Source organism: Aotus nancymaae, unplaced genomic scaffold (genome assembly GCF_030222135.1).
Source record: "Aotus nancymaae isolate 86718 unplaced genomic scaffold, 86718_ANA_hifiasm-v0.15.2.pri h1tg000083l, whole genome shotgun sequence".
In the NCBI taxonomy this organism is placed as follows: domain Eukaryota; kingdom Metazoa; phylum Chordata; class Mammalia; order Primates; family Aotidae; genus Aotus; species Aotus nancymaae.
The window spans coordinates 3,705,483-3,729,111 of record NW_026988498.1 but is presented as its reverse complement, the minus strand read 5'-3'; the positions used below and the strand labels follow the sequence as shown (position 1 = coordinate 3,729,111).

The following is a 23,629-nucleotide window of genomic DNA, read 5'->3' as shown; positions in this document are numbered from 1 at the left end:
GCCTGGGCGACAGAGCAAGATCCTGTCTCAAAAACAAAAAAAAGAGGAAGAAAGGTCTGACTTTCAATTATCCTTAAATTAAAAATCTATGAAGTTGAATATCTAAAGAGAAACAATTAATGTTAACTCTGTATCCACTATTCTTATTTCCCCACCTCTAAAACTCATATTTCCATTTTCAAGTTAAATGTAGGCCTTCATATTGAGCCAATTCTCTTGATACTTTTATTTAATCAGCTATTCTCTCTGAAGAATGGGAGGCATCCAGGTGGTATTGGTGCAGTCAATAAATACTAGATGTTCTGAACAGAGTGTTATGGGACTGGTACAGTTCAGGGAGGATTGTTCCTCAGGCTGGTCCCTGCCTTTGTTGGGTCTCCTGTTATTTAGCCTTTTTTCTCATCCACTCCTGAGTGCCAGCCTTCCTACCTGGGTTCCCCAGGAGGGGAGCATGTGGTAGGGGAGTACCAGTCTGCATTCACGAAGAAGAGGGTTTTGCCATCCCGAAGATACCAGCTCATCTGACAGTGCCTTTTCCTAGTTGTGTGGCCTTGAGTGAGTTACTAAACCTCACTCACTCTTTGTGTCTTCAACTAGAAAAATGCACATAATAACTACCTCTCATGGTTTGGGGGAGAATTCAATAAATGAGTGCTTGCAAACACTCTTGGCTTTCACAAACACACAAGGACAATGTAGTTGGTTTTTAACACATTTGTTTCCTGCTTTCTTTCTTTCTTTCGAAATCCAACATAGCGAGAGAGACAAATGTTCTCTAATCCCAAAATGAAAACTTATACTAGAGGTCGGGTGCAGTGGCTCACTGCACTGTAATCCCCGCACTGTGAGAGGCTGAGGCGGCAGATCAACTTGAGGTCAGGAGTTTGAGACCAGCCTGGCCAACATGGCAAAACCCCATCTCTACTAAAAATACAAAAATTAGTTAGATGTGATGGCAGGTACCTGTAATCCCAGCTACTCGGGAGGCTGAGGCAGAAGAATCATGTGAATCTGGGAGATGGAGATTCCAGTGAGCCCCAGCCTGGGCAACAGAGTGAGACTTAGTCTCAAAAAAAAAAAAAAAAAGAAAGAAAAAGAAGACCGAAAAAGAAAACACATGCTTAAGAACTCACAGAGCTGTCACACAGTGGCAGCATGCAGATATAAACATAATCATATGTCCTGGCTAGCCCAGTATCTTTTAATAATATATTTTATGCCTAACTCAGCAAGGGAGTCTTGGAGAGTGAATCAATTTCTCTTTATGATACCCTTACCAAAGGAGTCTGTGGAAAATAGGGTCACATATTTCCCCGAGTGTAACCAGAATGTGGAAACAAAAGTGGACTGTTAGGAAGAAAAATGAAGATTAAAACCAGCCAGATTCCTACCTGCCTTTAGGATTTCAAACTTTATTAACCAAATCATTTTCTTAATTGCATACCTTGTTAGAGAACGGCAGGAGTTATTTATAAAACCCGTAGGTCTGTTTTTTAACACGGCAAGGATACGTCTGCAACATGCCAATCGGTGTGCACATTTTCACGGGATCTGCTGGTCACTTCAACAAGGAACACATTTGTTCTCTTCTTTTCAAATGCAAATATCTGCATCGGCTTCTCTTGAGCTTCCCTAGTAGAGTTGGGCTGCTCTCTCTTTGTTTATGCTAATGTAATAAACTGTCCCTAGGGAGTTCTGGTTAAACATAATATTAAATAGTCAGCAACGTAATCAATTATTTTACCAGCAGGAATGGCTTGTTTACTTAATGTCTCTTTTAAAAACAGTCATTTCGCAAAAGGCGTTTAATACCTTACTTATTTTGACAGCGTCAGGAAACTCCATTGTTAAACAGAAGTGGGTTCAATCAAATAGACCTACATAGAGGCAACAGCCGAGACATGTCAGCTGGATTGACTTTTACAGCATAAAGCCGTAAAAACATTTTATAGGAGGGAAAACTGTGGGCAGCCCTGGAAGTGGCACTGTGTGGACAGAAGCTCAACCCGGATGAATCAAAGACAGAATCGGGCATTAAAGAGCCAATTTCATTTTAATGCACTATTTTTATAGGACAGGAGTACTTGGAAATTAAACACTAATGATGGGAAAGAGTATTAAGAATTAATGAATATAGAGAAAACATTAAAAGCCAGAGATTCTGAATCACTAAGTGTATTGGTTGATTGATTTTGACAGGTGCCGTTGAGTTTTAATGATTTCAAATAACATTTCATAGTGGGATACTAAAAATCCCACTGTGTGGGGATGTGTGCATGGTAATAAATCTTGGCAACATGAGTTTCACTATAAGTTGTAGTAGCTAATCTTTCTTAAGAGTAAGTTGTTCTTCGGATTTGTAGATCAGCGAACTGAAACTATACAGGTCTGTCTACTGCTTGATTTAATTTCTTGATCATCATTATTTAGCTCACATTTAGAATACAATTTCTTTCTGAAGAGAGCACTGAGGACTTTGTCTTCTGGATAATAATTCAACCTCTGGTCCCATTTTTTTATATGTGACTTTGATATGTCAGTGAGTTTTTTTGCCTCAGTTTCCCAAGGACAAAAAATAGGGAGAACAATTTCCAGATGAGAGAGTTAATTAACATCTGCAAAGAACTTTAAGATCTCCTTATGAAAGAACTCTTCATGAGGGAAAATGTTATGTGTTATGCCATATGAGATAAAAGAGAAATGACTGAAGATTTCAAACACTGTGGAAGTTATTGAAGAATAAAAAAATGCCAGAGGGAGATAATTATCTTCAGAAGGACATATATCACCAGACAGGCTCTATTATAGTGATGGAAGAGAGATTAAAAGGGACTTGGATGAAGCCTTCAGGGATTTGGGTCCCATGTCATCAGCAAGACTCCCGGGGCACTTCTATTGTAAAATGCTAAATCAAATATGATCCAGAAGAGTGAATGAAATATCAGTAAATCGAAATCTAAAATGTGAGGCTGGCCAGGTACGGTGGCTCACACCTGTAATTTCAGCACCTTTGGAGCTATCCAGGCAATTGGATTGCTTGAGCCCAGAAGTTCAAAACCAGCCTAGGCAACATGGTGAAACCCTGTCTCTTCAAAACACACACACACACACACACACACACACTAGCCAGGTGTGGTATGGCGAATGCCTGTGGTCCCAGCTACTTAGGAGGCTGAGGAGGTGGGAGGATCACTTGAGCCCAGGAGGTCGGGGCTGCAGCAAGCCATGATTGTGTCACTGCACTCTAGCCTGAGAGACAGAGCAAGACCCTGTCTCTATAAAAAATAAATAAAAATAAATTTAAAACATAAAATGTAAAGCCTCTAGTCATCTCCCCAAACCTTTTCATGGCTTCTGTTTTCTTTGGGCCTCTAATGCCTCTTCTGTGTACCATAATTGGTGCTTAATTCTTGATTCAGACACCTTTTTCCATCCTTCCTTACAGATTTGAATGGCCAAACAATTAAGGAAGGTGTGTCGAATTCCTCTCTCCATCACTCTGTCCCTCCTTGGTAATAGAGGAACATTCCACATGTGGTTGTCTATATAAGTTTGGTTTAAATAGAACTTCTATCTTCTCACTCTACTTCGTGCGTGGGAACCACTTTTGCTCACAAGATGGCTTGGTGTTTCATAAATACACAACCCACTCTATGCAGAAAGCATCAAACTTTCATCAAGTATTGGGCAACATCATGTTTCACATTGTTGAGGAATAACAGAAGCCAAAAGATATTTTCTGAAGAGGACCCCGAGAGCTCTGCTCCTGGGTGGGAATTCCAACTCAATGGCTCCTTCCCCCAGTGGCGTCAACAGATCCTTTTATGAAGACTTGGACAGCTACCCACTTGGGAGACTCGTGTTCAAATTGGTTCATGTGGTCTAGGGAATGCCTCAGACTTTGCATTTTTTTTCCCAGTAATGCTGATCATTTTCTAGCTATAGGAAATTAGAAATCAAATAATCACCTGGTTAAACTAAAAATAGAAATCAAATAATAAGTCACCTGAGCAAGAAAAAATATTCTTTTGAATAAATCCTGGATGAGGATAATTGATTTTAGAAACTCGAAACTCGTGGCCAATTCAAGAGGTACTGAATGAGTACTCAGAGCGGCAATGTAATTGAAAGTGCTGGGCACACACTAAGAGCTCAAAAAATACTGCCAGAGTCATTTGTGTTGAAAGAAAGAGACCCGTACACACTGTTACATGATATGGCCAAATCCAACAAGATTCTCTTATGCAATCTGAATGTGCATTCAGGTTACCAGAGTTGTATATCAACCACCATTACTAAAAATTCAGCCTTGATACAGGCTAACAAATACCGCATTTTTCAGGCTGAGTGTTTTTTTTTTTTTTTTGAGATGGAGTTTTGCTCTTATTGCCCAGGCTGGAGTGCAATGGCATGATCTCGGCTCACTGCAACCTCTGCCTCCTGGGTCCAAGCAATTCTCCTGCCTCAGCCTCCTGAGTAGCTGAGATTACAGGCATGCACCACCACGCCTGGTTAATTTTGTATTTTTTTGAGTAGAGATGGGGTTTCTCCATGTTAATCAGGCTGGTCTTGAACTCCTGACCTCAGGTGATCTGCCCACCTTGGCATCCCAAAGTGCTGGGATTATAGGCATGAAACACCACCATGCCTGGCCCAGCCTGAGTATTGTATACAATTATGCTCTCTAAGCATACAGGGAGTGATGTCCGTTTTCAATCTGTGTCTAAATACATAATCATTAACCCCTCCCAAGGCATTAGAAGTGAGACCAGTCCAGTTTAAAAATGCTCTAATTACTTTATCTCTCCCATGGATGGAAATATACATGTTTCTTCTTCGAAAAGAAAAAAAAAATTATTCTAATAAATACCTAGCTGATTTGCAACTGTTTGGAACATCAATTGAGAAATTGAAATGATGGATAATCATAATGTAGAGCTAAGCTGGTGCATTTAACATTCATATTTTTAGAAGAGGATTACATTTTAAATATGGCAGTAATTATCATAACATGGAGAAGACAGCCTAAAAAAAATTTTTTTTCTTGCAGTTGCACTTGAGAATTGGAGGAAAAAAGTTAATGTTAGGAAAATTACACTTACTAAGGGAATACATTTTCCCAAGGGATAGTGAGAGTCTGTGGGGATAAGCAGGCTGGGCATATATTAATTACGGAGTTCAACTGATTACGCAGAAGCCAAAGTTATTCCCCATTTCTGTATCATTGTAATTCCACTTAACAGCCACACACATTATTAACACACACAATGATCAGCGTAAAACAACATGTAAAACAATTTTGTATTTGTCTGGTCCTAGTTTCCCCTTTGGATTTTAATCTGGTCTGTATCAAGAATTCGCCCTGTGGCCGGGCATGGTGGCTCACGCCTGTAATCCTAGCACTTTGGGAAGCTAAGGTGGGTGAATCACCAGAGGTCAGGAGCTCAAGACCAGCCTAACTGACATGGAGGAAGCCCGTCTCTGCTAATGATACAAAAATTAGCTGGGCATAGTGGCTGCATGCCTGTAGTCCCAGCTACTTGGAAGGCTGAAGCAGGGGCAACTGCTTGAACCCAGGAGACGGAGGTTGCAGTGAGCTGAGATGGCGCCACAGCACTCCAGCTTGGGTGACAGAGGGAGACTCCATCTCAAAAAAAAAAAAAAAAAATCACCATGTGAGCTTAGCTCCTTTATTGCACTGTGTCTTCATCGTTAAAGTAAGAAAATTAAAATAGACCACTGTTTCTCAAACTTTCATGTTCATTTGAACCATCTGGGGATCTCACTAAAATGTGGGCTTGAATTCAGGGGGGCCCTGGGTTGGGGTGCAAGAGTCTGCATTTTCACCCAGCTCCAAAGTGATGCTAATGATGCCAGTCTGAGGGTCACATTTTGGGTCATAATAGTAATTCATAAGTTTCCTTTCATCTCGATATTTCTTTTCTTCTTCTTTTGTTTTTTCTGAGATGGAATTTCACTCTTGTTGCCCAGGCTGGAGTACAATGGCGTGATCTCGTCCCACTGCAACCTCTGTCTCCCGGGTTCAAGCAACTCTCCTGCCTCAGCCTCCTGAGTAGCTGGGATTACAGGCACATGCCACCACACCCAGCTAATTTTTTTTTTTTTTTTTTTGTATTTTTAGTAGAGACAGGGTTTCACCATGTTGGTCAGGCTGGTCTCGAACTCCTGACCTCATGATCTGCCCTCCTCGGCCTCTCAAAGTGCTGGGATTACAGGCGTGAGCCACTGTGCCTGGCCTCTCAAAGTGCTGGGATTACAGGCGTGAGCCACCATGCCTGGCCTCATCTTGGTATTTCTTTAGATGACACAGGGATTGTTATTTTTGTCATCACGTTGTTTGAATTGTTCATGGAGTTTAGCTCACTACTTCTCATCTTGCCTTCTCTTATCACCCTGCAAAAGGCCCGCCTTAGGTTTTGCTTTTAATTGTTTATCAGCTGTCTTTGGCATCACTATCAGACGCTGGACACAGTCAATTTTTAATGAAAGCCACAAGCTTGGAAAATAATAAATTCAACTCACCCAAGTTGAAGGCCACAGACCGAAGCATTTACCCACTTGCCTCACTCTCTAGCCACATTCCCTGTGATACCTTTCCATGTTCTTTGAGTACTTGATCAACAGCCATGAAATGAAAAATAGTCACTGTGTTTCCTTTCTGTCACTTGGACTGTAGTTGTTGCCTGCAAATGAGGCAGCTCTGGAAAGTTTTCAGGTGAAAGAGTATGGCCAGAGCAGGGCTGAGATTCAGAGCTCTTAGCTCCACTGGGGATGTAAGATCATTCTCTTAGGCACGATAATAGCGGAGCATGCCTTATTAAAGCAATGGGTCTATTTTTATTTATGCACTTTCAGATGCCTAGTTGAAAGGTACTGGGTTACTGATATAGGACTGGGCTGCCTGGACCTGGGACCCAGCTTAGTTCTCTCTCCTATGGGATGATCTTGGGCAAATTATTAGGGTGGTGCAGAAAAAAAAGGGCAAAAACTGCAATTACTTTTGCACCAACCTAATGCTTATTCTCTGTGTGCCTTGGTTTCCTTATCTGTGAAACAGGAACATTTTTCGCAGGACTGTTAAGAAGATTAAGTGGGTTAATTCCTGTCAAGTGCTGAGAAGTGAACTTAGCACACAGTGAGTGCAATACAAGCATTGGCTAACGTTACAGTTCAAGATCCAAGTATTGCGTCTTGTTTCAGACTATATCACATATTTTTCCATGCAGCAAGTATATATTTCCTGCTTGCTGCATACAAACTATTAACAATTACAATCATCCCTTAAATCTTGATAAATTACAAATATTAGAAATTAAAATTTTATAACTATTATATTCTATGTAGGCAGTGTGGGGGATGTAAAATTGTGTTGCACCTCAAAAAAGGTGCTGTCTGGACAGGTGAGGGGGCTCACACCTGTAATCCCAGCACTTTGGGAGGCTGAGGCAGATGAATCACTTGAGGTCAGGAGTTCGAGACCAGCCTGGCCAACATGGTGAAACCCCATCTCCACTGAAAATACAAAAATTAGCTGGGCATGGTGGTGCACGCCTGTAATCCCAGCTACTTGGGAAGTTGCGACAGGAGGATCACTTGAACCTGGGAGGTGGAGGTTGCAGTGAGTGGAGATCAAGCCACTGCACTCCAGTCCCGGTGACAGAGCTAGACTCCATGTCAAAAAAAAAAAAAAAAAAAGAAAGTACAGTCTGCCAGGCACCATGCTTACACCTGTAATCCTAGCACTTCGGGAGACTGAGGCAGGCAGATCATCTGAGGTCAGGAGTTCGAGACCAACCTGGCCAACACAATGAAACCCTGTCTCTACTAAAAATACAAAACATTAGCAGGGCATGGTAGTTTGGGCCTGCAGTCCCAGCTACTCGGGACGCTGAGGCAGGAGAATTGGTTGAACCCGGGAGGTGGAGATTGCAGTGAGCAGAGACTGCACCACTGCACTCCAGCCTGGGCAACAGAGTGAGACTCTGTTTAAAAAATAAAAATAAAAATAAAAAAGTGGAGTCTAGGCCTTGTAATCCTGGCTACTAGGGTGGCTGAGGCGGGAGGGTCACTTGAACCCAGGAATTTAAGACCAGCCTAGGCAACAGAGTACGACCCTGTCTCTTAAAAAGAAAATTATAATCTTATGGGGGAGAAAAGAACATAAATGTAATATAATAATAATAAAGAAAGGCTATTACCTACTAAGGAGGTGGGTAACACACTTGGTATTTCCTGTTCACTGCTCTGTCACAAAACAAAACAGAAAATTCAAGTAGTTATATTATTGTTTCAGTCCTTCCATTTTACTTAACACCTAAAGACTTAATTTTAATCTGGTAGAAATTATTTTTTTCAAAATGGAACTACTATTATAGTTTTTCTGATAATAAAAGCAATATAGGGATAAACATAGACTATCTCAGGAAGATGAGGGAAGACAGAAGTAACACTGATTACCTTCTGGAAGGGACTATGGGAAGAGGGAGGCTTAATTGTTATCAGTTTCTCCCATGCTCATGTACAAGAGCCTTCCTAAGCAGCAGTACACGCCCTCTCTTCTCACTCAAGTGTTCAGAAGGCATGTTGCACTTGAATACGCTCCTGCTTTATGTACAAATGTAGATTATATGAAATCCATCATTTATGCAAAACATTCATTTCAGCCTTATTCAGAGATAGGCTTTGTGTTTGTGGCATTTCTTTTCTCTTTTATTCAACAAATATTTACTAAGCACCTACTGTGAGCTGGATCATTTTCTATGGGTTGTGGATACAGCTATAAATAAGAGTCCCTACTCTCATGGTGCTATTTTCTTTTCTTTTCTTTTTCTTTTTCTTTTTTTTTTTTTTGAGACACAGTCTTCCTTTGTCACCACACTGGAGTGTAGTGATGTGATCTCGGCTCACTGCAGCCTCCACCTCCTGGGTTCAAGCAATTCTCCTGCCTCAGCCTCCCAAGTAGCTGGGACTACAGGTGCCTGCCACCACATCCAGCTAATTGCTGTATTTTTAGTAGACACGGGGTTTCATCATGTTGGCCAGGATGGTCTGGATCTCTTGATCTCGTGATCTGCCCACCTCGGCCTCCCAAAGTGCTGGGATTACAGGCATGAGCCACGGTGCCCGGCCTGATGGTGCTATTGCAGTGGGAGAGACAGAGTTAATAAGGAAAAACCAACATGATACTGGTGAAAAGTACCAGGCAGAAAAATAGAGCAGGGTATAGGGCCCTGGGGAATGAGTGTTTGGAAATACAGAGTGATCAGAGAAGCTGAAACCTGAAGGGGACAGAGGAATAAGCAAGCCAGCATCTTGAGCAAGAGTGTCCCAGGCACAGAAGGCAGCCGAGGGCTCTGAGGGCTCTGAGAAAGGAGCACACTCCGCCTGTGCAAGGAACAGCATTAGGCCTTGACTGGAGTGGCCCCAGCAGCGCCAGGGAGCAAGTTTACTAGACGAAGCAGCTGGAGAGGAAGTGGGCGTGGCACGCAAACAGGCTGTTCTGAGGACCTCAGCCCCACCTCCAGTCAGATGGGAGCAGAGTTTTGAGAAGGGACTGGTGTGATTTGACTCAGGTTTTGAGAGCTTGCCTCTGTGTCATGAACCAAGGGTAGCATGGGAGAGTGGACTCAGGGATCCCAGTGAGGAGGTGCCTGCCATGAGCTCATCTGAGTCTGGGATGCTTGGTGACTTGGTCCCGAGGGGAGCAGTGCTCAGAAGGTAATAACTCAAACATTCAGCACGTGTGTGAAGGTGGAGCTGAAAAACACCCTGCAGCGTCTGTTGAATAGGGCACCACCGTCTATTTACTGAAACAAGACTGGAATGCACAAAAAATAGGAAATTGTCAGAAATTGTTACTGAACTATAGTTGTCACTGGTGTGGCAGTTTATAAATATATTGATCAATAAAAAAAGATACCTGTCTTTGGTGACTAATAATAAAAGAATATGGTATAACATACTACAAAGAAATATCAGAGCCGAAAACTGGGATCGAGTGGGCCAGTGATTGTGTTGGGGTTCACCCCCTCAATCCAGCAATATTAAGGATATTGGGCACGGTTCACATTGCAGTGGCTCTTTGAAGCTGGCAAAGCTGCAGAGTTGGTCGTGAGAGCGGCTTTGAGGTCTTTCCTTCCACGCCAAGGGTTCTCCAGTTGCAGAGTCTCCAGGCAAGCCCCAGCATCCCCCAGATTCTTACGTCACTAAAATTCAGTTGATGAAAATAGCCTTCTTATTCGAAGCATCTGCAGCTCACCCCTGCAGCTGCCCCCCAGCGGGATGTCTCCTGTTCCAGAATGACAAAACTCAAAGTCAATAAACCCAGGAGTGCAAGCAAAGGGTTTGTGGAGCCCATCAGTCACTCAGAAGCTACACCAACAACATTTGCTTTCGGAAAACAAAATCTTCATCACCCCTTTCCTTCCAAGAAGCTAAGAAAGTGGTGGAACTGTAATGACTTTGAAACCATCTTTCCGAAAGTGTGCACGTGGTACCGTCACTCTCGTCTACAGAAAGGGAGAAGGAGATGCATCACCAGGCAGTAGTTTCATTCGGGTCAATGCCAAAGCCAGGACCTAAATCTGCAAATAATCAAGGAGCTCATTCTATGTACCAATGACTGTAGTATATCAGATTCAGGTTCTAATTTCCAGACATGTATGTTTTCACTACTAAGAAATTGCTAACCTTTTTTTTCTTAGTTGGCAAAAGGAATGAAGAAAAAAACACCTGGTATTTTTTTAAACTGGAAAACATTGGCTCATTCAACATGGTTTATATATTTAGAGACAAGAGAAAAAGAGATGGAGATATTTCTGTCTCACATAATTTCCTCGCTTTCCAAATTTTCCTTCCTTCATCCTCCCCCTCTTCCTTTCCTTCTCCTTCTCCTCCTTCTTTGATTTAGAAGCTAAAGACACACCAACAAAAGACTCAAGAGAAATGCCAGCCACACCTTACATTTCTGCGGCTCTGTCCTTCCTAGGAGCCCAAAGCAGTTGGAAACAAGAGAACACTCATGAAAGCCAACAGTGTCTAGCACGATGATTGGAATAAAGCAGTAATAACTTGCAATGACCCCGATGGTAGCACTGGCTTACAGCATGCCCCAGGTAGAAAGGCACCAATGTAACCATCATTATCAGTGTCCCTTTTCCTGGGGACTGTCTTTGACAAAAATAGATTAAGTTCTTTGTCCAAATTCACATGAATCAAGATTCAATCTGGGTCTTGAGACTTTTGCTAGACTCTTCCATTCTGAATTCTAGGTTAGCCTGTTCCTATGGGCTAGAATTGGAAACATAGTTTATTGTTAAAGGGAGAGTGAAACAATGTTTTTTAGTACCCAACTCTCAATGCTCTGCTCTCCTTACTGGGCATATTGCACCCTCCTAATTCCTCTCAATCCTATAAAGTAAGAGGTTCTTCCTTTTTTTTTTTTTTTTTTTTTTTGAGATGGAGTCTCGTTTTGTCACCCAGGCTGGAGTATGTTGGCATGATCTAGGCTCACTGCAACCTCCGCCTCCCGGGTTCAAGTGATTCTCCTGCCTCAGCCTCCAGAGTAGCTGGGATTACAGGCACACACCACCATGCCCAGCTAATTTTTGTGTTTTTGGTAGAGACAGGGTTTCATTATGCTGGCCAGGCTGGTCTTTAACTCCTGACCTCATGATCTGCTTGTCTCAGCCTCCCAAAGTGTTGGGATTACAGGCGTGAGCCACCATATCTGGCCAGTAAGAGATTATTCTGTCCATTTCGCTGATGGCCAATCTGAGGTTTAGATAAATCCATTGACTTGCAAATAGTCTATTTAGCGGCACTATGGAATTTGAATCCAGGTCTCTTCATTCTTTATTCCTTCGTTCACTACTCTGGGCTGCAGTATTATTCTATAACTACTCATTTCATGGGATTTTTTTTTTTTTTTAAGAGATAGGGTCTTGCTGTGTCACCTAGGCCTAGTGCAGTGGTATAATCACAGCTCACTGAAGCCTCAAACTCCTAGGCTCAAGTGATCCTCCTGCCTCAGCCTCCCAGGTAGCTGGGATTACAGACGCAAGCCACCATGCCTGGCATCATGTGAATTTATAACAATTTGTTTAGGAATATGCTGTTAGTCCTATTGTCTGCTTTTCGTATTGGCCATTAAAATTCACTATCCTTTTAGGGTTTGACAAAGATTAAGTTTCATGAAAGTAATAAAGCATTGGGAGGCATAGGCCACAGTGAGCCAAGATCGTGCCACTGCACTCCAGCCTGGGCAACAAAGAGAGAGACTCTGTATTAAAAAAAAAAAAGAAAAAAAGAAAAAAAAGAAAGGAATGAAAGGTGAGTGAGAGCACTTAAATACTGGGATCTTTCAGTTGCGTGAACTACTCTGTTTCTATTGGTTTAAAGATACAGAGAAAACACAGCTCCCATCCTGTACTTGAGTTTTTATGTAGGTGAGATCAGAGTGATGAATGATGATGGCTGGATTCATTTCAAGTCCATCACAGAGCCAGCTTTACATGGACATTTACATGGGGTTCCTGATCACAGAGGCCACTGTCTAGTGAGGAATAGGAAGAGGGCGACACTTTTGCCTTCCCCCATTGCCATGCAAGCCACCCAAACACTGCAGAACAGAGAAATGGCTTCAGTTCAGTGTAAAGATGAATTTGCCAAGAGGAGTCAATGATGGAATGAGCTGTCTCTGGAGGGAGCGAGCAGGTGTTGAAACAGACTGCATGGTCATTTGCAGGGATAATGATACTCTTTGGCTGTGTCCCTACCCACGTGTCATCTTGAATTATAATCCCCATAATCCCCATGTACTGAAGGAGGGAACTCAGTGGGAGGTGATTGGATCATGGGAGCAGTTTCCCCCAGGTTGTTCTAGTGATAGTGAGTGACTTCTCACGAGATCTGATGGTTTTATAAGGCGGTCTTCCCCCTTCGCTTCCCACACAATGCTCTCTCTTTCTCTCACTCTCTCTTTCTGTCTCTCCTGCCACCACATAAGATGTGCCTCTTCCCCTTCGTCCATGATTTTAAGTTTCTTGAGGCCTCCCCAGCCATGCAGAACTGTGCGTCAATTATACCTCCTTCCTTTATAAATCAATTGCCCAGTATCACGTATGTCTTTATGACAGTGTGAAAAGAGACTAATATAGATAATGTAGAGAGGAGTTGGGCATGAGAGGGATGGTAGACCAGGTGACCTTTGTGGCTTATTCAACCTAAGAATCTAATTAAATTCAGGGAATCTGGGTTTGATCCCTTGGGGAATGCGTGGATTCGTTGTACGTGTTTGAACTGACCACTCTGTGTTGTGGTTTCCCATTTGGGAATACTGGCACTTCTTGCTTAAGTTAGAAGTTAATAGCTTATGCCTGTGGTGTTAAATATCATCAAATTTTTATATAATTTATTCTTTCTTTCAAATGGAGCCGAGACAATATCAGGGTCTTTGCACTTATTGTTCCCACTGTCTGGAACTCTCCGTTCAAATGCCTCTTCCCTGACCCGCTCTGATACAAAATTCATCTTCCCCCAACGCCACACTCGTCAGTGTCACCTCCTGTGCCTCCCCCTGCTTTACATCCACATTGTTCACATTAGATATTCATTTCTTTGGTGTTGATCTCTCCTTGATGAACTGTAAGTGCTGTGGAACAGGGTTTCATCTGTCTTTTCCACTGTATTTCAGATCCCACAGCAGTGCTTGGCACATAGCAGGTCCTCAATAAATATTTGTTGAATGAGAAAAATGTAAGCAGAGATTTGTTTTTATTTTGGATTAATTTTTCTCTATATCTAATTTATGTGAACTTCTCTTCAAGAAATTGGTTTAGGAAACCTTGACAAATCTTTGAATATCCCCCACGCACAACATATGAAATTAAAATGAAAATCTCCAAGAATTCAACAATGCTATTCATTTCAGAGGCACTTAAACAAGTGTAAAAAAAAAAAAATCAGTCTTTAAAGGGATGAGAAAAAATCATAGTGCTATATTAAAAACTAGTTTAAGTGACTCATTTTAAAAAATGAAAGCAATGTTACTTTTCAAAGAAACATGTAAGTACTCTTTATGTCTTGTTAACATTCAAAGGATAAATGATTTGATGTGAATATAATTCAGCTTATTTATAGCTAGAGCTTCTAAGTCATCATCTGTAATCAAATGTAGTAAGAACCTAGTTCTTCCCTTACCACTAGTACCTATATTCTTCAACGCTCTTTATTAAAACAACAACAAAAACTATCTAAAAAATCTGAAAGCAAGTCATTGTGTGTTTCCAGCAGATGGCACTGCAAATCTAGTCTTTGTAGATCTAATAACTATCACTCCTTTGATCGTGATAATAATGATTTATTCTGTACTGAAATCATCTAAAGTCACTTACACAGTGAAAATAAATAGGATGGAAATTCTGAAGGTACAATAAAGCTGAGACAGTTCAGCTCCTAAAACTGGTCTCTCTCCTCTTGTATATCATAGTGGGCACTTATTAAAGCAGTGGGTGAATGTAACAGATTGCCCACTGCGCTTATTCATGAAACTGCTTTTTCGATGTGGGATTTCTGGTTGCTTGTTTTAGTCTCTTTAGTCTATTTTGCAATACAAGTTCAATGGGGCTCTTAATGCTTTTACACTGTGTCAAATTCAACCTCATTCAGGCTGGTTATCATTCACAGAGGAAATACTGCTCTAGGGTCACAGACCCACATCCCTGACCTGCACTGTGTTTATTGTTGTTTGTTCATTTGTTTTTTGAGACATGGTCTTGCTCTGTCACCCAGGCTGGAGTGCAGTGGCGTGATCATAGTTCACTGCAGTCTCAACTGCCTGGGCTCAGGCAATCCTCTTGCCTCAGCCTCCTGAGGAGTTGGGGCTACAGGTGCATGCCAACCATGCCCAGCAATTTTTTTATTTTTTGTAGAGACAAGATCTGGATATGTTGCTCAGGCTGGTCTCCACCTCCTGGGCTCAAGCGATTCTCCTCCTCAGTCTCCCAAAGTGCTGGTATTACAGGTGTGAGCCACCACACCCAGTTGATTTGTGTGTGTGCGTGTGTCTATGTTTGGGTGTTATTGCCAGTAGATACCCTCAGATCATAAGGGGGTTAAATTAGAAAGCGTAAATGGTTCCAGACAATTCAAGTTCTACCAGAAAAAACCAAGACACAACCTGTGTTTCGATGACAGTGACAGTGGATGAGGACTCAGCTTTATGTGTAAAGGAATATACATTTAAAACATATTTTTGCCTGTAATCCCAGCACTTTGGGAGGCCGAGGCGGGTGGATCACGAGGTCAAGAGATCGAGCCCATCCTGGTCAACATGGTGAAACCCCATCTCTACTAAAAATACAAAAAATTAGCTGGGCACGGTGGTGCGTGCCTGTAATCCCAGCTACTCAGGAGGCTGAGGCAGGAGAATTGCCTGAACCCAGGAGGCGGAGGTTGTGGTCAGCCGAGATCACGCCATTGAACTCCAGCCTGGGTAACAAGAGCAAACCTTCTTCTCAAAACAAAACAAAACAAAACAAAAAACCACATATTTTTAAGCCATTTAAAAGGGATGTTACACATAATATAGACTAGGAGTTATGAAATGTTATATGTAAAAAATACCTGGAATAGTGTCTGGAACAAAGTAGGTACTAAATAAATCCTCTGTCTCCTTTTTGCTGGCTTTAATAGGGCCTGAGAGCCTGGCCCTGCTCTGTAACTCTGTCCTTTAAAAGGCCTCTGTCATTTAAACTCTCTGGACTGCAGCTCTTGAAAGGTCCAGAAATGAGTCCACAAAATCTAAAATATTAGGCCTAATACACAGTAAGATTCACAGGTGAAGGATGTGACACTGTCTGCATCCAAATGTACAAGCCAGTAGCTGCAGAAGTTGGGAGTGGTTTTTGTCAGGATATTCTTCTCAGTGGAGAAAGAAGCCATTAGTCAAAACTGGCACATCCACAAGCAAACCGTCTCGGTTGTTTCAATAAACGTCCTAGCAGAGTTCAGACATCATGTACTTTTAAAAATGTACCCTGCACCCTATTCTTTTTTTCTCTTGTTGTCAAGGAAGCTTGAAATTTCTTCAAATTATACAAGAGTCAATTGCAATAGTGTGTTTCTGAGATTTCTAGAAATGTATGAGAAAGTGCTCTGTTAGGTGGTGATATTTTGTGAACCAATACACATCACTCCACTCAGTAAGAACTCTAGCTATTTTCACAAGCCATCTCAACAACACCAGACTTTTCACAGAAGGACCGTCAGAATACTCTCACCAGAGCCCCCACAATTTTATGGGCAATGAAAAATCCATACACAAATGCAAAACCACAATAATAATCAAAAGAAGGCAGAAATACGACCTGAACGATACTTTCACTGAAGGACAGGCAGTAAGGCAGAGAAGGCCCTGACACCCTTTCCCTACAGATTCCTTTACTTTTTATTATTATTTTTCTATCTCTGTGACCTCAGAATGTGACTGCTATACCAGATTGGCAGAATACCATATAAAGCAATTTATGGCTTTGGGGTGGGGTAGATCGCTCAGCACTGTTTAGAGTCTGAAAGAACCTCATAGAACATCTAGTCCAATCCCCTCATTTTACCCAAGAGGAAAGAACGCTTCAGAGAGATCACTGGACTTACAGAGGACAGACAGATAATTAGTGCTGCAGCAGTAACTGAGGTCATTGGACTCCCAACACATTAGCCATAAGTGCCTTAACTGGGGATAGAAGATAAGGAAAAAAGGTGAAAAAATAAAAGAGAGAATGTATTTAGATTTTTTGTGACCTCAGGAGGCTGATGAAAAAATACAAGTTTTGGTTTAAAGGCTCCAGTAAAGAGAAGGTTGTACAAAGTCTTCAAATATTTGGTTCTGGCCTCTTTTCTCTCCTCCTGCTTTTCTGTTAAGCTAGTATGATTAATAGTTCATTAGAGAGTCTCTATATTAAGAAAGCATAATGGTCTATCTTGTATCTTCTTTGGTTCATTTCCTTTTCCCAGTGGGAAGTGCTAACATAAACATGGAATAGGTATGAACAAATTGAACGTTTTTCTTGGTATGACTAGTGCAACAAGATTTAAATAATCACGTCCTAAATATAAAGAAATTAAATAGTACACATATTCTTTTTCAACTTTTCTGCAATCGTTTTTGTGAAGTAATACTTAGGAATACACAGAAAATGAGACAGAAACTTTTCAATTGGTATTTTATATTCCTAATTTGTGCTGTATCATTAGACAAATGGAATAGCATCTAAATATTTTACAATTATCCAATCAGCCTCATTTATGTTAAAGAATTCCAAAGTCCCTTTGAAGGCAAAACTTGACCTGTAGAGTGATGAAATTCATGGCTTAAACAAAAGTTCAGGAATGAAATAGCATCTATAGTTAGTGTGATCAAAGGCTTATTTTTGCCAATGTTTTTAGTAAATATTAACAATATAGAGAGAAATCGTGTGTTGATCGTGAGATGTACGTGACTCTGTTGGAGTGCTTAAGCCTTCCCTGCTTTGAAAAAGCAGCCACAGTGTTTGTCAGTGGTTTATCCTTTGCTGACTATGTGGAATTTATTCCCCTATCTTTAATTGATTTAGGGTGCAACCTACATCTGGGTACCCATATCCCTGAAGTGTCTGGTTCTGAAATAAAAATGAAAGTGGAAAAGTATTGAAGTGGGATGAAGGGGCCACTTTAATTGCCTCAGGGAATCTCGAAACCAATTTTCATTTGCCTCATTGGTGCCCTTGAATAAAAGAGAATGGAGGTCGGTAGCAGAAAAGAAAATCAAGGAATCTTCAAAAAATCACGCGCGAAAAGCAACACGAAAGTAGGAGGGAGATTTTTTTTACAATAACAATGCCACCATTGTGTGCTGCGACTTCTTGATGATTTTATTTCTTAATCACGATAGGTAACCCTCCCCCAAAGTCACCATTTTGTAACCCAGGAGCAAAGTTATACGGGGTCTGCCTACCCAAAACATTAAAAAAATTCAACTTCTTCGGAGTAATCAGGTACGATAATGAATCCACAGCCATACACCGTTTGGGATCAGGTGTTCTTTTGATTTGCTTTTATTTGAATGAAACAATGTTTCCTGCATAATAATGACTTAAAACTGGTAAACAAGCCTGCAGAGAGCGCGGTGACTGGCTGCAGCTCGCGTCTCCACGACTCGTGCAGAAGGAAAATGCGTTCTCCCCTCACTCCCCCGACCCTAAGCCGCCGGTAAGCCCCGCTCTGGCACCGGGGCAAGCGCGTGTCGGCTTCCGGGAGCTGAGCGAGGCCGTGCGGTCTGGGACGCACGAGGGAGGGCGCCGTCGCTGTTGCCCGGCGGGGCCACTGGGTGGGCGCAGGGCGGGCCACGAGCAGGAGGCTCACGGGAGGGGGTTCGCACTCTGGGCCGTTCCTGCCGCGGTGCGCCCTGCCTGCGCTTCAGTAGTGCTCAGGGTGGGGACCCCTCGAGGACAGTGGTGCGCCAAGGAGTCTCCCGGCCCTCCCTCCCCACAGGCCCCGCTGTGTAGCGAAGGAGCCAGAAGAGGTGCCTGGGGTGTGGAGACCCGGGGTCTGAACGGTGGAGAGTGTCCGGAGCCCACACTCCAGATTCCTGGACGCCGCGGTCCGTCCGGCAGGTTCCACCTGGAGCCGCCTCGGGGCTCACGGGGGAGGCGGCGGGGTGCGGGCGAGAGGGTTATTGTGCCGGGTTCTGTTGGTTTGAGGAATCTCTGCTTTATGCGACCCACAGGGAAAAGAGCCCGGGGCTTCAGCTTGGCGTCCCCAGTGGCTGGGGACTGGAGAGCTGGCGGGGCCGCAGACTCGGGCTAGAGTTTAAAGTGTGCCGCGCGGCGAGTCGCTGGATGCTTCTGGGTCTCACGTGGCTCCGGTGTCACTTAGAGTGACAGGCCGGTGGAAGGCGCTTCTGTCGTCGCCAGGCGTTCTCCAAGGTGTAAGGAGGCAGGATTTCCCCATACTGGCGGCGCAGGGGTCCTCCCGGCCGCCAGCGCCCGCCCTGATCTCTCGGCTCGGCGGATCCTCTGGGTGGAGGGGCGCCCTCCAGGGTCGCGGCGGGGCGAGCGCGGCTTCCCGGCAAGTCTTTCTGTTTCTTTAGATTAGCTCCGGCCCCGCCGTCCGGAGACGGCCCGCTGAGGACCCCTGCCCTTGCCGCGCTCTTGCCGCTGAGGATCCCTGCCCTTGCCCCGGTCCCCTCACTCGATGGCCGGCCCCCAGCCCTTCCGAGCGGTAACCTGTCCTCGGAGGTGCAGGGCGAGGGAGGGCGGGTGGAGCTGCCAGCCTACGGGAACCTGGAAGACCTCTTGGCCCCCTGGGGAGGAGGACTGTGAGATGTGAGAGGGGTTCACGGACACGGAATGGGGGCACTGGGTGGCAACCATAAGAACCCTGAGCGGACTTGTCCATTCGCGATTTCGAAGAAATACACAATGCAGGCCCACACCCCCATGTCCTCGCGGCCCCCTAGTTAAGGGCGCAGCGTTCTTCGCAGGCTCTTGGTCTTGCCTACGAGGGCGTCTCCGGCTCTTCCGCACTGAGGACGTTTCGTTCGGGCTCTGCTCGGCCACTGCACCCAAGGCCCTAGGAACTCCGCGTTCCTCCCCAGGCGCCCCGGACAAGGTGCCCGTGGGCTCCGCAGACGCCCAGCTCAGCCTGGGGCTCACGGCCGCCGGAGCTCTCCAACGGACCGCCGGGGCCACCTTTCACCAGGACGAGAGCGACGATTCTTTTCCCGCCCTCTGAGAACCGGACTAGCCAGGTGCTCCCCGAGACGCCGTGGCGAGCTTGGCGACCTGGCAGCTCGCCGCGGCAACCCCAACTTCATTTCCTTCCCCTGGGGGCACATTTCCCTGGAAAAGCTCTCCTTGGCCCCTCCTGCCCTCCCCGAGGGGCCTGGACGTGTTCGCAGCTACAAGAAAGGGCTCTATTTAAGCTCAGGGTGGGGTGGGGCTGGCGGGGCCGAGGTTGCTCTGGGGGTTGAACTTCTCTCCGCCCCCAGCGATCCCCGGCGGATGAAGCGCAAGTTTGTGCCCTCGGTCTGCTGAGCCATTGGAAACCCAGCGTACGAACCGCGGCCAGGGAAGCGCGGAGTTTGCCCAGTTGTCCTTGCGGAGGGCTGTGCGGAAACGCCCGCGAGGGAAACTTTCTGAGATCGAGTATGAAGGGAGCTTACAGAAAGGAGGAAGGGGAGCGCGGCGGAAAGGGGGCGGCGTGGGCGTGGACGGTGCCGGGGTTCGAGGGTGCCCCCCTGCCTTTTCCCCGGGGGGCGGCGCGGCGCGGGCGGAGGAAGGAGCCGACCAAGTCTCGCAGGCTAATTGGCTTAAGAAATTTTGCAAGCGCTGGAAAAGGTCGTTGAAGGAGTTCGCTGCACGCGCGCGCGCGCACACACACACACGCGCACACACACGCGCGCGCGCACACACAATCTTAGAAGAAAAAAAAGCGCGGAGCATGCGCACAGAGAGGATGCCATATTGGAATGAGGCTGTAGTGGGAGCCGGAGGACCGGAGCGGGCGCGCGAGGGAGGCGGCGGGCGGGGAGCGAGCGGGCAAGGGCGGGCAAGCGAGCGAGCGAGGCCGGCGCCCTCCCGGGCGGCGCCCGGGACCTGGGTCCACGCCGAGGGCAGGACGCACTTCAGCAGGTAGGACGCCGAGCCGGCCAGTGTCCCGGCGCCCCGCCTGGCCCGCGAGCAACCCTCCAGCCCGCAGGTTGAGTGCGCTGGGCAGGGGCTTTTTCCAGCCAAGGAAAAAAAAAAAAAAGGGAAGCCCAACCGAGCAGGGGTTGGAGGTGGGGGTTGGGGGAAGGCCAGGGACGGTGCTGGGGAGCGAAAGAGAAGGGCAGGAGGAGAAAGCGGCTGCACTTGAGCGAAGCCTCAAACTCCTCTGTGCGCTCCAGGTTGTCATTTTTGCTTCCCGGGTCCCCTTCGCCTCGGAAGAGCCGGGCCTTGCGGGACTCGGTCTGGAGTTGCAAAGTGTCCTCCTCCCCCGGGCGCAGCCAGTCGCCTTCCGCCGCCCACCCTCCTCGTTTCTGCGCTCATTTTAGCCACGCAGCGCCGCGGCTACCTACCCCGCGCTGCCGCGTCTCCTCCGCGCTGGGGTCTCCCCTTTCTTTTGGTTTGGGTGGGAGAAAAAGATGGAGGGGACAGGGGATCGAAGACCGGCTGGGGGTAACAACACATCGTGCAGACATTCAGAATCGCCCCCTTGGAAACATTTGCCCGAACAACTGAAATGAAATAGGCAGTAGTAGTTTCGGAGCGTGCTCCAGCGAGGATGGTCTTTTTGTTCATTTTTTTTTTTCTCTTTAAAGTAATATCCTGTCACTTGGGCGCTTTCCGGTTGTCTCCTCTTACCCGACCGTCTTTCAAAATTACTCACTTGAGCCGGCTCTGGAGTTAATTTTTTTAATATGCGAGCGTGGGTATGTGCATGTGTGTGTGTGTTTTGCAGAAATCCGCCAAAATGCAACTGTAGGAACTGCTAGATGGATTTATTGATTTTGACTCGGGGAGGTGGGAGGGGCTGGCCGGAGCTGCGGGATCCTGGGGGGTGGGAAGTGACTGATTCTTGGTGGCCGGACGCACGTCCAGAGCCAGATCCGTACTCGTGTTTTCTTGGAAGCGCCACAACTGCGGGGAAGGTCTTTAGACACTGTGCTAGTTTCAATATGGCGGGCTAAGGTGGCTTTTAAAAACTGAAAATAAAGGTTTTGAGGTGGGAAAAAACCCAGCTGAAGTTTCCACCCCTTAGTTTCGACTCTCTTTGGCTACCCTAGGAAGCGCTTTAGCGAATTAAGTGGGAAAACAGAGAAGGAATGGGCTGCCCGGTTTTTTTTTCCCGTGGTTGGAGTCTGTGTGTCAAGTACATTGCTAGGGAGGAAAGGGATGGAGAGGTGTCGGACAAGGGCACCGAAACGCAACTGCCGTTCGTGCCTGTGGATTCGTGTGCAGGCCTGTGTGTGCGCAGTGTTTTTGAGGGTGTGTGTGTGTCAAAGACAACTGCCCCGAATGTGTGTGTGCGTCTTGGAACCAGACCTTGCCATGATTTGACGTGACAAACTGCGGACACGTGGTGCGAAATACATGAGGGCAGAGGGAGTGATTTATTTTGGCTTTCTCGGAGATGAGCTAGATCTCGCCTTGTGTGTGCTGGATCTTGCGCGTGTAGATCCCCGAGTAGGTGGGGCGAGAAGGTGCTTATTAAAAGGACTGACTGTCCCGGGTATTGGGTGAAACGGGGCTGCAGAAGCCAGCGGGATTTCATGTGTGCAGGGGGCGCGCTGCACTTCCTGGTGGGCTCCTGCTTCCTCCATGCGAAGCTAGGGTGGGAGATGGGGGACCAGGACCGAGACTTGGAGAAGACCGAAGTGGTGGTGGCGGTGGTGATGGCGGGGGTAGTGGGTGGGGCAGAAGGGCGGGAGAGGCGGAACTCTGCAGACCCTCACGTAGCGTGGAGGCGAGGGTTGCCCTCCTTACTTTTGGGTTTCGCACTCTAGGGAATGTGGACAGCGTTTTGGGAAGAAATCGTCCCTTGCTGTGCTTAGGAACCCCCTCGGCGCTTCGGAGAGGAACATCTCATCTTGTCGGGCATGGAGGCCGGGTGGTAGCCTGGGGGTGTGAGTGGGCGGCGAAGTGCGGAGGGGAAAAGGTCGGTGTTGCAGGGAGGGGAGGATTTGGGAGTGGACTTTGGAGACAAAATCAGGGTCAGGCAGAGGAGCGGGAGGGAAAGCCAGCAAATGCGAGCTCGGGTGAGAGCCATCGGATTGCGGGAACGCAGCTTAGCTGGGAACAGGGGTTCCCGACAGGGGTCGCCCGTGGCCAGGACGCGGCCGCTGAACAGAGGTCCCGTGGTGGTGTCTGCCCCAGGGACCTCGGGGGCGGGGGCCACGCGGGGACCGCGCACGGTCCCTGGGGCTGGCGAGGGCAGGTGGGGGGACCTTCTCGGGGCCCGCAAACCCGACCGCGGAGTGGCAAGTGCCGGGAGGCATTTTTAAATGACAGGGGTACAAAGATGTGTTGACCAGGTCTGTAGTTAGCGTAGCAACGTGGTTTGCAGGAGCGCAGAGCGAGGCTGGACAGGGTCACTCAGACGCCACGCTGTTGGTGGGTGGGGGCTGGGGGTAAGCGGCACTGGCTTGGAGACCCCCGGCTGGTTACCCCTCCCACCTGGGCGGCTGGGCTGAGCGATGGCGACTTGCTGGCCAGGACGCATCCCTGGCTCCTCCAGCTTGCGCTTGGGCGCGCCCTCCCTGTGCCAGCTTTCCCGTGGGCCACGCGAGGTGGGGAGCGGCTTAAAATGGCTCTGTGCTGGGAAGCTGCAGTTTCAGCCGCGAACCCCTCCCCTCGTCCTCCTGACGTCGCTGCTGACAAGCGCACAATTTACTCCAACGCCCCAAAACCCGCGATTTTGCACCCAGCCGTGCGGTGGAAGCGGATGTACAGTTGATTACAAAGAAGATTCCACAGGATTCTCGCAGGGCCCGTTTTTCCTTCTGGTGGGGAGGAGGGAGGAGCTGAGACGCAGCAGGAGCCTGGTCGACCCCTGCCCTGGCCCCCAGGGACTCGGGGCGCATCGGGGGCGG

The 23,629-nt window shown here is 46.4% G+C and overlaps 1 protein-coding gene across 5 annotated transcripts in view; it reads left to right on the top strand.

Moving 5' to 3' along the window:
* SFMBT2 (Scm like with four mbt domains 2) overlaps positions 1–23,629 on the top strand; it is a 288,295-nt gene that overhangs the window by 29,346 nt on the left and 235,320 nt on the right. The window contains exon 1 of one of the 5 annotated variants that reach the window (XM_064369046.1): positions 20,108–20,204. The exons of 3 other annotated variants lie outside the window; for them this stretch is intronic. The gene's annotated coding sequence lies outside the window, so the exon portion shown is untranslated. Of the gene's footprint in view, positions 1–20,107; positions 20,205–20,610; positions 20,691–23,629 lie in introns of those variants that run through there. One more of the 5 variants, XM_064369045.1, reaches the window with a different exon arrangement.